Genomic DNA, 16,476 nt, shown 5'->3' with positions numbered 1-16,476 from the left:
CATGGAATGGGTACCATGCTGTATGACTTCAAAGGGTCTTCATTTGCTCATCGAAACGCACCAATGCTATCAGCCCGAAGTGTCCAACCTTATGTCTCACTCAGCTCTGGGTGTAGATGCGGTAAATCCAGGTTGCATCACAAGCCCTGAATGAATTGTGTAAGAATTCCTCTCTATTTCACTGTCATTGTGTTTTGTTTTTTAATTCATTTTGATAATGGGATTTATCGGATTTTCTCTGCTGCCTTCATGTAGCTGTACACACGCTTGATTCTCTTATGGAGACATATAAATCCATGGGTTTGAAGATTCTTACTAGTCAGGTGTATTCCTAGGCGTTGAATATAGGGGGTTTAGCCCATTTTGTGGAGCAAGGTGTAGGTCTTGACTATTACGTATTTGACGTATGGAATGGTATCTGTGCTAATTTCTATCTCTGGTTTTATGCAGCACCCCAACTCACCTTTCCCCTTAAGCAAACATAAGTTGGTTTTCTGAATTTGAGACCCTGTTCTGTTTTGTAATTCAGTTCATGTGTAGCCAAGATTACATTCGGTGTATTAGTGATATCTTATGATGTTTCATTTTCTGTGTGATTATTTCACTTAGAATCATCGTACCTGAATCCAATCATTATGCCAAGACGGGAGAGATGACATAGACTTCATTGGTGAGTGATATTCCATTGTACGTACGTACCACAACTTCTTTATCCATTTTTCGCTTTCTGGGATATTTAACTTGTACCGTAGACGAGGTTCTTGTAAACAGAGCCGTCTGACACTTTGGGGTGGCTGTGTGTTTTTGATTTTAATTTCCCTAAGCTATAGGACCATAAGTGGAAGTGCCGTAGGCTCCGTAGCTTTGTTTTTTCGGTGTTCCGGGAAACACCATACACTTCTCCAGAGTGGCTGTTGGCAATTTACATCCCACCGATCAGCATAACAAGGCTCCCTGTTCTCCATGGCCTGTGCTGCCTTTCTGGATTTTACACTTTTTCCAGATGGCCCTTTTGACCGGGGGGCAGTGAGACTTCATTGTAGTGCAGATTTCTTTAACATGCTTGCTTGGTTGGCCAAAAAGGGCGTATGCGTTTTTTCCTGAATATATTCAGTAAAAAACGCATACGCACTTTTTGGCCAAGTGCATCATTGTCGACATTCTGCCTCTTTTCCTATGCTTTAAATGCAATTCCAGTCTACCCCCTGAAATCGTTTTCCTGCAATTCTGCCCCGCTTTCAAGTCCTCTTCACAGCCTTCCTTCAATATATTTTTGGACGATAGCTGTCATTTATAACTCTGCAGGTTTGTGAATTACAGTGCCCCTGAGCTCCTTTCTTCAAATCGCTTTCTTGTGAGCTGGCCGCAAACCCGCATGAGAGATTCAGGCCCTAATCTGGTTCCGGCACGGCATGCTGAGCTTTGGTTAATCCCTCTTCCTGCTGGGAAATGAGCGTTATATTTGTCCGTGCAGACACCTACAGCTAGTCTCTCATTCGTTCTCCCTCTTCCTTTTCATCTTGCGCAGAAATTGCAAACTGTGCCCAACAGGAGGTTAAAGGCACTGACTCTCCAAGTGGGGAGAGTGTTCGTAAAGGGTCTGGAACGGTGAACCCGAGTAAAAGGGGACGAAAACTGAGATGCATTTGAAAACGTTTGCCAGTCACACGGTGCACCATACTGTGGGTTTCCCATGCATGTTTTAGCTGAAGGAAGAATCCCTTAAACTTGGAGATTTGGGACCCATGGAATGGGTACCATGCTGTATGACTTCAAAGGGTCTGCATTTGCTCATCGAACCTCACCAATGCTATCAGCCCGAAGTGCCCAACCTTATGTCTCACTCAGCTCTGGGTGTAGATGTGGTAAATCCAGGTTGCATCACAAGCCCTGAATGAATTATTTAAGAATTGCTCTCTATTTCACTGTCCTTGGGTTTTGTTTGTGTAATTCATTTGGATAATGGGATTTATCGGATTTTCTCTGCTGCATTCATGCCGCTGTACACACGCTTCATTCTCTTACGGAGACATATAAATCCATGGGTTTGAAGATTCTTACTAGTCAGGTGTATTCCTAGGCGTTGAATATGGGGTGTTTAGTCCATTTCGTTGAGCAAGGGGTAGGTCTTGACTATTACATATTTGGCTTATGGAAAGGTATCTGTGCTAATTTCTATCTCTGGTTTTATGCAGCACCCCAACTCACCTTTCCCCTTAAGCAAGCATAAGTTGGTTTTCTAAATTTGAGACCCTGTTCTGTTTTGTAATTCTGTTCATGTGTAGCCAAGTTTACATTCCGTGTAGTAGTGATATCTTATGATGTTTCATTTTCTGTGTGACTTATTTCACTTAGAATCATCGTACCTGAATCCACTCATTATGCCGCGACGGGCCTGATCACATAGATTACATTGCTGAGTGATATTCCATTGTACGTACATACCAAAACTTCTTTATCCATTTTTCACATTCTGGGATATTTAACTTGTACCGTAGACGAGGTTCTTGTAAACAGAGCCGTCCGACACTTTGGGGTGGCTGTGTGTTTTTGATTTTAATTTCCCTAAGCTATAGGACCATAAGTGGAAGTGCCGTAGGCTCCGTAGCTTTGTTTTTTCGGTGTTCCGGGAAACACCATACACTTCTCCAGAGTGGCTGTTGGCAATTTACATCCCGCCCATCAGCATAACAAGGCTCCCTGTTCTCCATGGCCTGTGCTGCCTTTCTGGATTTTACACATTTTTCAGATGGCCCTTTTGACCGGGGGGCAGTGAGACTTCATTGTAGTGCAGATTTCTTTAACATGCTTGCTTGGTTGGCCAAAAAGGGCGTATGCGTTTTTTCCTGAATATATTCAGGAAAAAACGCATACGCCCTTTTTGGCCAAGAGCATCATTGTCGACGTTCTGCCTCTTTTCCTATGCTTTAAATGCAATTCCCGTCTACCCCCTGAAATCGTTTTCCTGCAATTCTGCCCCACTTACAAGTCGTCTTCGCAGCCTTCCTTCAATATATTTTTGGACGATAGCTGTCATTTATAACTCTGCAGGTTTGTGAGTTACAGTGCCCCTGAGCTCCTTTCTTCAACTCGCTATCTTGTGAGCTGGCCGCAAACCCACAGGATTGCCTCAGGCCCTAATCTGGTTCCTGCACGGCATGCTGAGCCTTTGGTTAATTCCTCTTCCTGGTGGGAAATGAGCGTTAAATTTGCCCGTGCAGACACCTAGAGCTAGTCTCTCATTGGTTCTCCCTATTCCTTTTCATTTTGCGCAGAAATTGCAAACTGTGCCCAACAGGAGGTTAAAGGCACTGACTCTCCAGGTGGGGAGAGTGTTCGTAAAGGGTCTGGAATGGTGAACCCGAGTGAAAGGGGACGAAAACTGAGATGCATTTGAAAACGTTTGCCAGTCACACGGTGCACCATACTGTGGGTTTCCCATGCATGTTTTAGCTGAAGGAAGAATCCCTTAAACTTGGAGAGTTGGGACCCATGAAATGGGTACCATGCTGTATGACTTCAAAGGGTCTGCATTTGCTCATCGAACCTCACCAATGCTATCAGCCTGAAGTGCCCAACCTTATGTCTCACTCAGCTCTGGGTGTAGATGTGGTAAATCCAGGTTGCATCACAAGCCCTGAATGAATTATTTAAGAATTGCTCTCTATTTCACTGTCCTTGGGTTTTGTTTGTGTAATTCATTTTGATAATGGGATTTATCGGATTTTCTCTGCTGCATTCATGCCGCTGTACACACGCTTCATTCTCTTACGGAGACATATAAATCCATGGGTTTGAAGATTCTTACTACTCAGGTGTATTCCTAGGCGTTGAATATGGGGTGTTTAGTCCATTTCGTTGAGCAAGGGGTAGGTCTTGACTATTACATATTTGGCTTATGGAAAGGTATCTGTGCTAATTTCTATCTCTGGTTTTATGCAGCACCCCAACTCACCTTTCCCCTTAAGCAAGCATAAGTTGGTTTTCTAAATTTGAGACCCTGTTCTGTTTTGTAATTCAGTTCATGTGTAGCCAAGTTTACATTCCGTGTAGTAGTGATATCTTATGATGTTTCATTTTCTGTGTGACTTATTTCACTTAGAATCATCGTACCTGAATCCACTCATTATGCCGCGACGGGCCTGATTACATGGATTTCATTGCTGAATGATATTCCATTGTACGTACGTACCACAACTTCTTTATCCATTTTTCACATTCTGGGATATTTAACTTGTACCGTAGACGAGGTTCTTGTAAACAGAGCCGTCCGACACTTTGGGGTGGCTGTGTGTTTTTGATTTTAATTTCCCTAAGCTATAGGACCATAAGTGGAAGTGCCGTAGGCTCCGTAGCTTTGTTTTTTCGGTGTTCCGGGAAACACCATACACTTCTCCAGAGTGGCTGTTGGTAATTTACATCCCGCCCATCAGCATAACAAGGCTCCCTGTTCTCCATGGCCTGTGCTGCCTTTCTGGATTTTACACTTTATTCAGATGGCCCTTTTGACCGGGGGGCAGTGAGACTTCATTGTAGTGCAGATTTCTTTAACATGCTTGCTTGGTTGGCCAAAAAGTGCGTATGCCTTTTTTTCCTGTATATATTCAGGAAAAAACGCATACGCCCTTTTTGGCCAAGAGCATCATTGTCGACGTTCTGCCTCTTTTCCTATGCTTTAAATGCAATTCCCGTCTACCCCCTGAAATCGTTTTCCTGCAAATCTGTCCCGCTTACAAGTCGTCTTCGCAGCCTTCCTTCAATATATTTTTGGACGATAGCTGTCATTTATGACTCTGCAGGTTTGTGAGTTACAGTGCCCCTGAGCTCCTTTCTTCAACTCGCTATCTTGTGAGCTGGCCGCAAACCCACAGGATTGCCTCAGGCCCTAATCTGGTTCCGGCACGGCATGCTGAGCTTTGGTTAATCCCTCTTCCTGCTGGGAAATGAGCGTTATATTTGTCCGTGCAGACACCTACAGCTAGTCTCTCATTCGTTCTCCCTCTTCCTTTTCATCTTGCGCAGAAATTGCAAACTGTGCCCAACAGGAGGTTAAAGGCACTGACTCTCCAAGTGGGGAGAGTGTTCGTAAAGGGTCTGGAACGGTGAACCCGAGTAAAAGGGGACGAAAACTGAGATGCATTTGAAAACGTTTGCCAGTCACACGGTGCACCATACTGTGGGTTTCCCATGCATGTTTTAGCTGAAGGAAGAATCCCTTAAACTTGGAGATTTGGGACCCATGGAATGGGTACCATGCTGTATGACTTCAAAGGGTCTGCATTTGCTCATCGAACCTCACCAATGCTATCAGCCCGAAGTGCCCAACCTTATGTCTCACTCAGCTCTGGGTGTAGATGTGGTAAATCCAGGTTGCATCACAAGCCCTGAATGAATTATTTAAGAATTGCTCTCTATTTCACTGTCCTTGGGTTTTGTTTGTGTAATTCATTTTGATAATGGGATTTATCGGATTTTCTCTGCTGCATTCATGGCGCTGTACACACGCTTCATTCTCTTACGGAGACATATAAATCCATGGGTTTGAAGATTCTTACTAGTCAGGTGTATTCCTAGGCGTTGAATATGGGGTGTTTAGTCCATTTTGTTGAGCAAGGGGTAGGTCTTGACTATTACATATTTGGCTTATGGAAAGGTATCTGTGCTAATTTCTATCTCTGGTTTTATGCAGCACCCCAACTCACCTTTCCCCTGAAGCAAGCATAAGTTGGTTTTCTAAATTTGAGACCCTGTTCTGTTTTGTAATTCAGTTCATGTGTAGCCAAGTTTACATTCCGTGTAGTAGTGATATCTTATGATGTTTCATTTTCTGTGTGACTTATTTCACTTAGAATCATCGTACCTGAATCCACTCATTATGCCACGACGGGCCTGATCACATAGATTACATTGCTGAGTGATATTCCATTGTACGTACATACCACCACTTCTTTATCCATTTTTCACATTCTGGGATATTTAACTTGTACCGTAGACGAGGTTCTTGTAAACAGAGCCGTCCGACACTTTGGGGTGGCTGTGTGTTTTTGATTTTAATTTCCCTAAGCTATAGGACCATAAGTGGAAGTGCCGTAGGCTCCGTAGCTTTGTTTTTTCGGTGTTCCGGGAAACACCATACACTTCTCCAGAGTGGCTGTTGGCAATTTACATCCCGCCCATCAGCATAACAAGGCTCCCTGTTCTTCATGGCCTGTGCTGCCTTTCTGGATTTTACACTTTTTTCAGATGGCCCTTTTGACCGGGGGGCAGTGAGACTTCATTGTAGTGCAGATTTCTTTAACATGCTTGCTTGGTTGGCCAAAAAGGGCGTATGCGTTTTTTCCTGAATATATTCAGGAAAAAACGCATACGCCCTTTTTGGCCAAGAGCATCATTGTCGACGTTCTGCCTCTTTTCCTATGCTTTAAATGCAATTCCCGTCTACCCCCTGAAATCGTTTTCCTGCAATTCTGCCCCACTTACAAGTCGTCTTCGCAGCCTTCCTTCAATATATTTTTGGACGATAGCTGTCATTTATAACTCTGCAGGTTTGTGAGTTACAGTGCCCCTGAGCTCATTTCTTCAACTCGCTATCTTGTGAGCTGGCCGCAAACCCACAGGATTGCCTCAGGCCCTAATCTGGTTCTTGCACGGCATGCTGAGCCTTTGGTTAATTCCTCTTCCTGGTGGGAAATGAGCGTTAAATTTGCCCGTGCAGACACCTAGAGCTAGTCTCTCATTCGTTCTCCCTATTCCTTTTCATTTTGCGCAGAAATTGCAAACTGTGCCCAACAGGAGGTTAAAGGCACTGACTCTCCAGGTGGGGAGAGTGTTCGTAAAGGGTCTGGAATGGTGAACCCGAGTGAAAGGGGACGAAAACTGAGATGCATTTGAAAACGTTTGCCAGTCACACGGTGCACCATACTGTGGGTTTCCCATGCATGTTTTAGCTGAAGGAAGAATCCCTTAAACTTGGAGAGTTGGGACCCATGGAATGGGTACCATGCTGTATGACTTCAAAGGGTCTGCATTTGCTCATCGAACCTCACCAATGCTATCAGCCTGAAGTGCCCAACCTTATGTCTCACTCAGCTCTGGGTGTAGATGTGGTAAATCCAGGTTGCATCACAAGCCCTGAATGAATTATTTAAGAATTGCTCTCTATTTCACTGTCCTTGGGTTTTGTTTGTGTAATTCATTTTGATAATGGGATTTATCGGATTTTCTCTGCTGCATTCATGCCGCTGTACACACGCTTCATTCTCTTACGGAGACATATAAATCCATGGGTTTGAAGATTCTTACTACTCAGGTGTATTCCTAGGCGTTGAATATGGGGTGTTTAGTCCATTTCGTTGAGCAAGGGGTAGGTCTTGACTATTACATATTTGGCTTATGGAAAGGTATCTGTGCTAATTTCTATCTCTGGTTTTATGCAGCACCCCAACTCACCTTTCCCCTTAAGCAAGCATAAGTTGGTTTTCTAAATTTGAGACCCTGTTCTGTTTTGTAATTCAGTTCATGTGTAGCCAAGTTTACATTCCGTGTAGTAGTGATATCTTATGATGTTTCATTTTCTGTGTGACTTATTTCACTTAGAATCATCGTACCTGAATCCACTCATTATGCCGCGACGGGCCTGATTACATGGATTTCATTACTGAATGATATTCCATTGTACGTATGTACCACAACTTCTTTATCCATTTTTCACATTCTGGGATATTTAACTTGTACCGTAGACGAGGTTCTTGTAAACAGAGCCGTCTGAAACTTTGGGGTGGCTGTGTGTTTTTGATTTTAATTTCCCTAAGCTATAGGACCATAAGTGGAAGTGCCGTAGGCTCCGTTGCTTTGTTTTTTAGGTGTTTCAGGAAACACCATACACTTCTCCAGAGTGGCTGTTGGCAATTTACATCCAACCCATCAGCATAACAAGGCTCCCTGTTCTCCATGGCCTGTGCTGCATTTCTGGATTTTACACTTTTTTCAGATGGCCCTTTTGACCGGGGGGCAGTGAGACTTCATTTTAGTGCAGATTTCTTTAACATGGTTGCTTGGTTGGCCAAAAAGTGCGTATGCGTTTTTTCCTGAATATATTCAGGAAAAAACGCATACGCTCTTTTTGGCCAAGAGCATCATTGTCGACGTTCTGCCTCTTTTCCTATGCTTTAAATGCAATTCCAGTCTACCCCCTGAAATCGTTTTCCTGCAATTCTGCCCCGCTTTCAAGTCCTCTTCGCAGCCTTCCTTCAATATATTTTTGGACGATATCTGTCATTTACAACACTGCAGGTTTTGAATTACAGTGCCCCGGAGCTCCTTTCTTCAAATCGCTATCTTGTGAGCTGGCCGCAAACCCACAGGATTGCTTCAGGCCCTAATCTGGTTCCGGCACGGCATGCTGAGCCTTTGGTTAATTCCTCTTCCTGGTGTGAAATGAGCGTTAAGTTTGCCCGTGCAGACACCTACAGCTCCTCTCTCACTGGTTCTCCCTCTTCCTGTTCATCTTGCGCAGAAATTGCAAACTGTGCCCAACAGGAGTTTAAAGGCACTGACTCTCCAAGTGGGGAGAGTGTTAGTAAAGTGTCTGGAATGGTGAACCCGAGTAAAAGGGGACGAAAACTGAGATGCATTTGAAAACGTTTGTCTGTCACACGGTGCAACATACTGTGGGTTTCCCAGGCATGTTTTAGCTGAAAGAAGAATCCCTTAAACCTGGAGATTTAGGACTCATAGAATGGGTACCATGCAGTATGACTTCAAAGGGTCTGCATTTGCTCATCGAACCTCACCAATGCTATCAGCCCGAAGTGCCCAACCTTATGTCTCACTCAGCTCTGGGTGTAGATGTGGTAAATCCAGGTTGCATCACAAGCCCTGAATGAATTATTTAAGAATTGCTCTCTATTTCACTGTCCTTGGGTTTTGTTTGTGTAATTAATTTGGATAATGGGATTTATCGGATTTTCTCTGCTGCATTCATGCCGCTGTAGACACGCTTCATTCTCTTACGGAGACATATAAATCCATGGGTTTGAAGATTCTTACTAGTCAGGTGTATTCCTAGGCGTTGAATATGGGGTGTTTAGTCCATTTCGTTGAGCAAGGGGTAGGTCTTGACTATTACATATTTGGCTTATGGAAAGGTATCTGTGCTAATTTCTATCTCTGGTTTTATGCAGCACCCCAACTCACCTTTCCCCTTAAGCAAGCATAAGTTGGTTTTCTAAATTTGAGACCCTGTTCTGTTTTGTAATTCAGTTCATGTGTAGCCAAGTTTACATTCCGTGTAGTAGTGATATCTTATGATGTTTCATTTTCTGTGTGACTTATTTCACTTAGAATCATCGTACCTGAATCCACTCATTATGCCGCGACGGGCCTGATGACATAGATTTCATTGCTGAGTGATATTCCATTGTACGTACGTACCACAACTTCTTTATCCATTTTTCACATTCTGGGATATTTAACTTGTACCGTAGACGAGGTTCTTGTAAACAGAGCCGTCCGACACTTTGGGGTGGCTGTGTGTTTTTGATTTTAATTTCCCTAAGCTATAGGACCATAAGTGGAAATGCCGTAGGCTCCGTAGCTTTGTTTTTTCGGTGTTCCGGGAAACACCATACACTTCTCCAGTGTGGCTGTTGGCAATTTACATCCCGCCCATCAGCATAACAAGGCTCCCTGTTCTCCATGGCCTGTGCTGCCTTTCTGGATTTTACACTTTTTTCAGATGGCCCTTTTGACCGGGGGGCAGTGAGACTTCATTGTAGTGCAGATTTCTTTAACATGCTTGCTTGGTTGGCCAAAAAGGGCGTATGCGTTTTTTCCTGAATATATTCAGGAAAAAACGCATATGCCCTTTTTGGCCAAGTGCATCATTGTCGTCGTTCTGCCTGTTTTCCTATGCTTTAAATGCAATTCCAGTCTACCCCCTGAAATCGTTTTCCTGCAATTCTGCCCCGCTTTCATGTCCTCTTCATAGCCTTCCTTCAATATATTTTTGGACGATAGCTGTCATTTATAACTCTGCAGGTTTGTGAATTACAGTGCCCCTGAGCTCCTTTCTTCAAATCGCTTTCTTTTGAGCTGGCCGCAAACCCGCAGGATTTCTTCAGGCCTAAATCTTGTTGCGGCACGGCATGCTGAGCCTTTGGTTAATTCCTCTTCCTGGTGGGAAATGAGCGTTAAATTTGCCCGTGCAGACACCTACAGCTAGTCTCTCATTGGTTCTCCCTATTCCTGTTCATCTTGCGCAGAAATTGCAAACTGTGCCAAACAGGAGGTTAAATGCACTGACTCTCCAAGTGGGGAGCGAGTTAGTAAAGGGTCTGGAATAGTGAACCCGAATAAAAGGGGACGAAAACTTAGAAGCATTTGAAAACGTTTCCCGGTCACACGGTGCACCATACTGTGGGATTCCCATGTATGTTTTAGCTGAAGGAAGAATCGTTTAAACCTGGAGAGTTGGGACCCATGGAATGGGTACCATGCAGTATGACTTCAAATGGTCTTCATTTGCTCATCGAAACTCACCAATGCTATCAGCCCGAAGTGTCCAACCTTATGTCTCACTCAGCTCTGGGTGTAGATGCGGTAAATCCAGGTTGCATCACAAGCCCTGAATGAATTATTTAAGAATTGCTCTCTATTCACTGTCCTTGGGTTTTGTTGTGTAATTCATTTTGATAATGGGATTTATCGGATTTTCTCTGCTGCATTCATGCCGCTGTACACACGCTTCATTCTCTTACGGAGACATATAAATCCATGGGTTTGAAGATTCTTACTAGTCAGGTGTATTCCTAGGCGTTGAATATGAGGTGTTTAGTCCATTTCGTTGAGCAAGGGGTAGGTCTTGACTATTACATATTTGGCTTATGGAAAGGTATCTGTGCTAATTTCTATCTCTGGTTTTATGCAGCACCCCAACTCACCTTTCCCCTTAAGCAAGCATAAGTTGGTTTTCTAAATTTGAGACCCTGTTCTGTTTTGTAATTCAGTTCATGTGTAGCCAAGTTTACATTCCGTGTAGTAGTGATATCTTATGATGTTTCATTTTCTCTGTGACTTATTTCACTTAGAATCATCGTACCTGAATCCACTCATTATGCCGCGACGGGCCTGATGACATAGATTTCATTGCTGAGTGATATTCCATTGTACGTACGTACCACAACTTCTTTATCCATTTTTCACATTCTGGGATATTTAACTTGTACCGTAGACGAGGTTCTTGTAAACAGAGCCGTCCGACACTTTGGGGTGGCTGTGTGTTTTTGATTTTAATTTCCCTAAGCTATAGGACCATAAGTGGAAGTGCCTTAGGCTCCGTAGCTTTGTTTTTTCGGTGTTCCGGGAAACACCATACACTTCTCCAGAGTGGCTGATGGCAATTCACATCCCACCCATCAGCATAACAAGGCTCCCTGTTCTCCATGGCCTGTGCTGCCTTTCTGGATTTTACACTTTTTTCAGATGGCCCTTTTGACCGGGGGGCAGTGAGACTTCATTGTAGTGAAGATTTCTTGAACATGCTTGCTTGGTTGGCCAAAAAGGGCGTATGCGTTTTTTCCTGAATATATTCAGGAAAAAACGCATACGCCCTTTTTGGCCAAGAGCATCATTGTCGACGTTCTGCCTCTTTTCCTATGCTTTAAATGCAATTCCAGTCTACCCCCTGAAATCGTTTTCCTGCAAATCTGTCCCGCTTACAAGTCGTCTTCGCAGCCTTCCTTCAATATATTTTTGGACGATAGCTGTCATTTATAACTCTGCAGGTTTGTGAGTTACAGTGCCCCTGAGCTCATTTCTTCAACTCGCTATCTTGTGAGCTGGCCGCAAACCCACAGGATTGCCTCAGGCCCTAATCTGGTTCCGGCACGGCATGATGAGCCTTTGGTTAATTCCTCTTCCTGGTGGGAAATGAGCGTTAAATTTGCCCGTGCAGACACCTAGAGCTAGTCTCTCATTCGTTCTCCCTATTCCTTTTCATCTTGCGCAGAAATTGCAAACTGTGCCCAACAGGAGGTTAAGGGCACTGACTCTTCAAGTGGGGAGATTGTTCGTAAAGGGTCTGGAATGGTGAACCCGAGTAAAAGGGGACGAAAACTGAGATGCATTTGAAAACGATTGCCAGTCACACGGTGCACCATACTGTGGGTTTCCCATGCATGTTTTAGCTGAAGGAAGAATCCCTTAAACTTGGAGAGTTGGGACCCATGGAATGGGTACCATGCTGTATGACTTCAAAGGGTCTGCATTTGCTCATCGAACCTCACCAATGCTATCAGCCCGAAGTGCCCAACCTTATGTGTCACTCAGCTCTGGGTGTAGATGTGGTAAATCCAGGTTGCATCACAAGCCCTGAATGAATTATTTAAGAATTGCTCTCTATTTCACTGTCCTTGGGTTTTGTTTGTGTAATTCATTTTGATAATGGGATTTATCGGATTTTCTCTGCTGCATTCATGCCGCTGTAGACACGCTTCATTCTCTTACGGAGACATATAAATCCATGGGTTTGAAGATTCTTACTAGTCAGGTGTATTCCTAGGCGTTGAATATGGGGTGTTTAGTCCATTTCGTTGAGCAAGGGGTAGGTCTTGACTATTACATATTTGGCTTATGGAAAGGTATCTGTGCTAATTTCTATCTCTGGTTTTATGCAGCACCCCAACTCACCTTTCCCCTTAAGCAAGCATAAGTTGGTTTTCTAAATTTGAGACCCTGTTCTGTTTTGTAATTCAGTTCATGTGTAGCCAAGTTTTCATTCCGTGTATTAGTGATATCTTATGATGTTTCATTTCCTGTGTGACTTATTTCACTTAGAATCATCGTACCTGAATCCACTCATTATGCCGCGACGGGCCTGATGACATAGATTTCATTGCTGTATGATATTCCACTGTACATACGTACCACAACTTCTTTATCCATTTTTCACATTCTGGGATATTTAACTTGTACCGTAGACGAGGTTCTTGTAAACAGAGCCGCCCGAGACTTTTGGGTGGATGTGTGTTTTTCATTTATAATTTTCCTAAGCTATAGGACCATAAGGGGAAGTGCTGTAGGCTCCGTTGCTTTGTTTTTTAGATGTTCCGGGAAACACCATACACTTCTCCAGAGTGGCAGTTCGCAATTTACATCCTGCCCATCAGCATAACAAGGCTCCCTGTTCTCCATGGCCTGTGCTGCCTTTCTGGATTTTACACTTTTTTCAGATGGCCCTTTTGACCGGGGGACAGTGAGACTTCATTGTAGTGCAGATTTCTTTAACATGCTTGCTTGGTTGGCCAAAAAGGGCGTATGCGTTTTTTCCTGAATATATTCAGGAAAAAACGCATACGCCCTTTTTGGCCAAGAGCATCATTGTCGACGTTCTGCCTCTTTTCTTATGCTTTAAAGGCAATTCCCGTCTACCCCCTGAAATCATTTTCCTGCAATTCTGCCCCACTTTCAAGTCGTCTTCGCAGTCTTCCTTCAATATATTTTTGGACGATAGCTGTCATTTATAACTCTGCAGGTTTGTGAGTTACAGTGCCCCTGAGCTTATTTCTTCAACTCGCTATCTTGTGAGCTGGCCGCCAACCCACAGGATTGCCTCAGGCCCTTATCTGGTTCCGGCACGGCATGCTGAGCCTTTGGTTAATTCCTCTTCCTGGTGGGAAATGAGCGTTAAATTTGCCCGTGCAGACACCTAGAGCTAGTCTCTCATTCGTTCTCCCTATTCCTTTTCATCTTGCGCAGAAATTGCAAACTGTGCCCAACAGGAGGTTAAAGGCACTGACTCTCCAAGTGGGGAGAGTGTTCGTAAAGGGTCTGGAATGGTGAACCCGAGTAAAAGGGGACGAAAACTGAGATGCATTTGAAAACGTTTGCCAGTCACACGGTGCACCATACTGTGGGTTTCCCATGCATGTTTTAGCTGAAGGAAGAATCCCTTAAACTTGGAGAGTTGGGACCCATGGAATGGGTACCATGCTGTATGACTTCAAAGGGTCTGCATTTGCTCATCGAACCTCACCAATGCTATCAGCCCGAAGTGCCCAACCTTATGTCTCACTCAGCTCTGGGTGTAGATGTGGTAAATCCAGGTTGCATCACAAGCCCTGAATGAATTATTTAAGAATTGCTCTCTATTTCACTGTCCTTGGGTTTTGTTTGTGTAATTCATTTTGGTAATGGGATTTATCGGATTTTCTCTTCTGCATTCATGCCGCTGTACACACGCTTCATTCTCTTACGGAGACATACAAATCCATGTGTTTGAAGGTTCTTACTAGTCAGGTGTATTCCTAGGCGTTGAATATTGGGTGTTTAGTCCATTTCGTTGAGCAAGGGGTAGGTCTTGACTATTACATATTTGGCTTATGGAAAGGTATCTGTGCTAATTTCTATCTCTGGTTTTATGCAGCACCCCAACTCACCTTTCCCCTTAAGCAAGCATAAGTTGGTTTTCTAAATTTGAGACCCTCTTCTGTTTTGTAATTCAGTTCATGTGTAGCCAAGTTTACATTCCGTGTAGTAGTGATATCTTATGATGTTTCATTTTCTGTGTGACTTATTTCACTTAGAATCATCGTACCTGAATCCACTCATTATGCCGCGACGTGCCTGATCACATAGATTACATTGCTGAGTGATATTCCATTGTACGTACATACCACAACTTCTTTATCCATTTTTCACATTCTGGGATATTTAACTTGTACCGTAGACGAGGTTCTTGTAAACAGAGCCGTCCGACACTTTGGGGTGGCTGTGTGTTTTTGATTTTAATTTCCCTAAGCTATAGGACCATAAGTGGAAGTGCCGTAGGCTCCGTAGCTTTGTTTTTTCGGTGTTCCGGGAAACACCATACACTTCTCCAGAGTGGCTGTTGGCAATTTACATCCCGCCCATCAGCATAACAAGGCTCCCTGTTCTCCATGGCCTGTGCTGCCTTTCTGGATTTTACACTTTTTTCAGATGGCCCTTTTGACCGGGGGGCAGTGAGACTTCATTGTAGTGCAGATTTCTTTAACATGCTTGCTTGGTTGGCCAAAAAGGGCGTATGCGTTTTTTCCTGAATATATTCAGGAAAAAACGCATACGCCCTTTTTGGCCAAGAGCATCATTGTCGACGTTCTGCCTCTTTTCCTATGCTTTAAATGCAATTCCCGTCTACCCCCTGAAATCGTTTTCCTGCAATTCTGCCCCACTTACAAGTCGTCTTCGCAGCCTTCCTTCAATATATTTTTGGACGATAGCTGTCATTTATAACTCTGCAGGTTTGTGAGTTACAGTGCCCCTGAGCTCATTTCTTCAACTCGCTATCTTGTGAGCTGGCCGCAAACCCACAGGATTGCCTCAGGCCCTAATCTGGTTCCTGCACGGCATGCTGAGCCTTTGGTTAATTCCTCTTCCTGGTGGGAAATGAGCGTTAAATTTGCCCGTGCAGACACCTAGAGCTAGTCTCTCATTGGTTCTCCCTATTCCTTTTCATTTTGCGCAGAAATTGCAAACTGTGCCCAACAGGAGGTTAAAGGCACTGACTCTCCAGGTGGGGAGAGTGTTCGTAAAGGGTCTGGAATGGTGAACCCGAGTGAAAGGGGACGAAAACTGAGATGCATTTGAAAACGTTTGCCAGTCACACGGTGCACCATACTGTGGGTTTCCCATGCATGTTTTAGCTGAAGGAAGAATCCCTTAAACTTGGAGAGTTGGGACCCATGGAATGGGTACCATGCTGTATGACTTCAAAGGGTCTGCATTTGCTCATCGAACCTCACCAATGCTATCAGCCTGAAGTGCCCAACCTTATGTCTCACTCAGCTCTGGGTGTAGATGTGGTAAATCCAGGTTGCATCACAAGCCCTGAATGAATTATTTAAGAATTGCTCTCTATTTCACTGTCCTTGGGTTTTGTTTGTGTAATTCATTTTGATAATGGGATTTATCGGATTTTCTCTGCTGCATTCATGCCGCTGTACACACGCTTCATTCTCTTACGGAGACATATAAATCCATGGGTTTGAAGATTCTTACTACTCAGGTGTATTCCTAGGCGTTGAATATGGGGTGTTTAGTCCATTTCGTTGAGCAAGGGGTAGGTCTTGACTATTACATATTTGGCTTATGGAAAGGTATCTGTGCTAATTTCTATCTCTGGTTTTATGCAGCACCCCAACTCACCTTTCCCCTTAAGCAAGCATAAGTTGGTTTTCTAAATTTGAGACCCTGTTCTGTTTTGTAATTCAGTTCATGTGTAGCCAAGTTTACATTCCGTGTAGTAGTGATATCTTATGATGTTTCATTTTCTGTGTGACTTATTTCACTTAGAATCATCGTACCTGAATCCACTCATTATGCCGCGACGGGCCTGATTACATGGATTTCATTGCTGAATGATATTCCATTGTACGTACGTACCACAACTTCTTTATCCATTTTTCACATTCTGGGATATTTAACTTGTACCGTAGACGA

The sequence above is a fragment of the Delphinapterus leucas genome, chromosome 1, assembly GCF_059928025.1.
Source record: "Delphinapterus leucas isolate spDelLeu-1000000601 "Yukka" chromosome 1, BTC_Dleu_Yukka2, whole genome shotgun sequence".
Lineage (NCBI taxonomy): Eukaryota > Metazoa > Chordata > Mammalia > Artiodactyla > Monodontidae > Delphinapterus > Delphinapterus leucas.
This window is presented reverse-complemented; position numbering follows the sequence as displayed.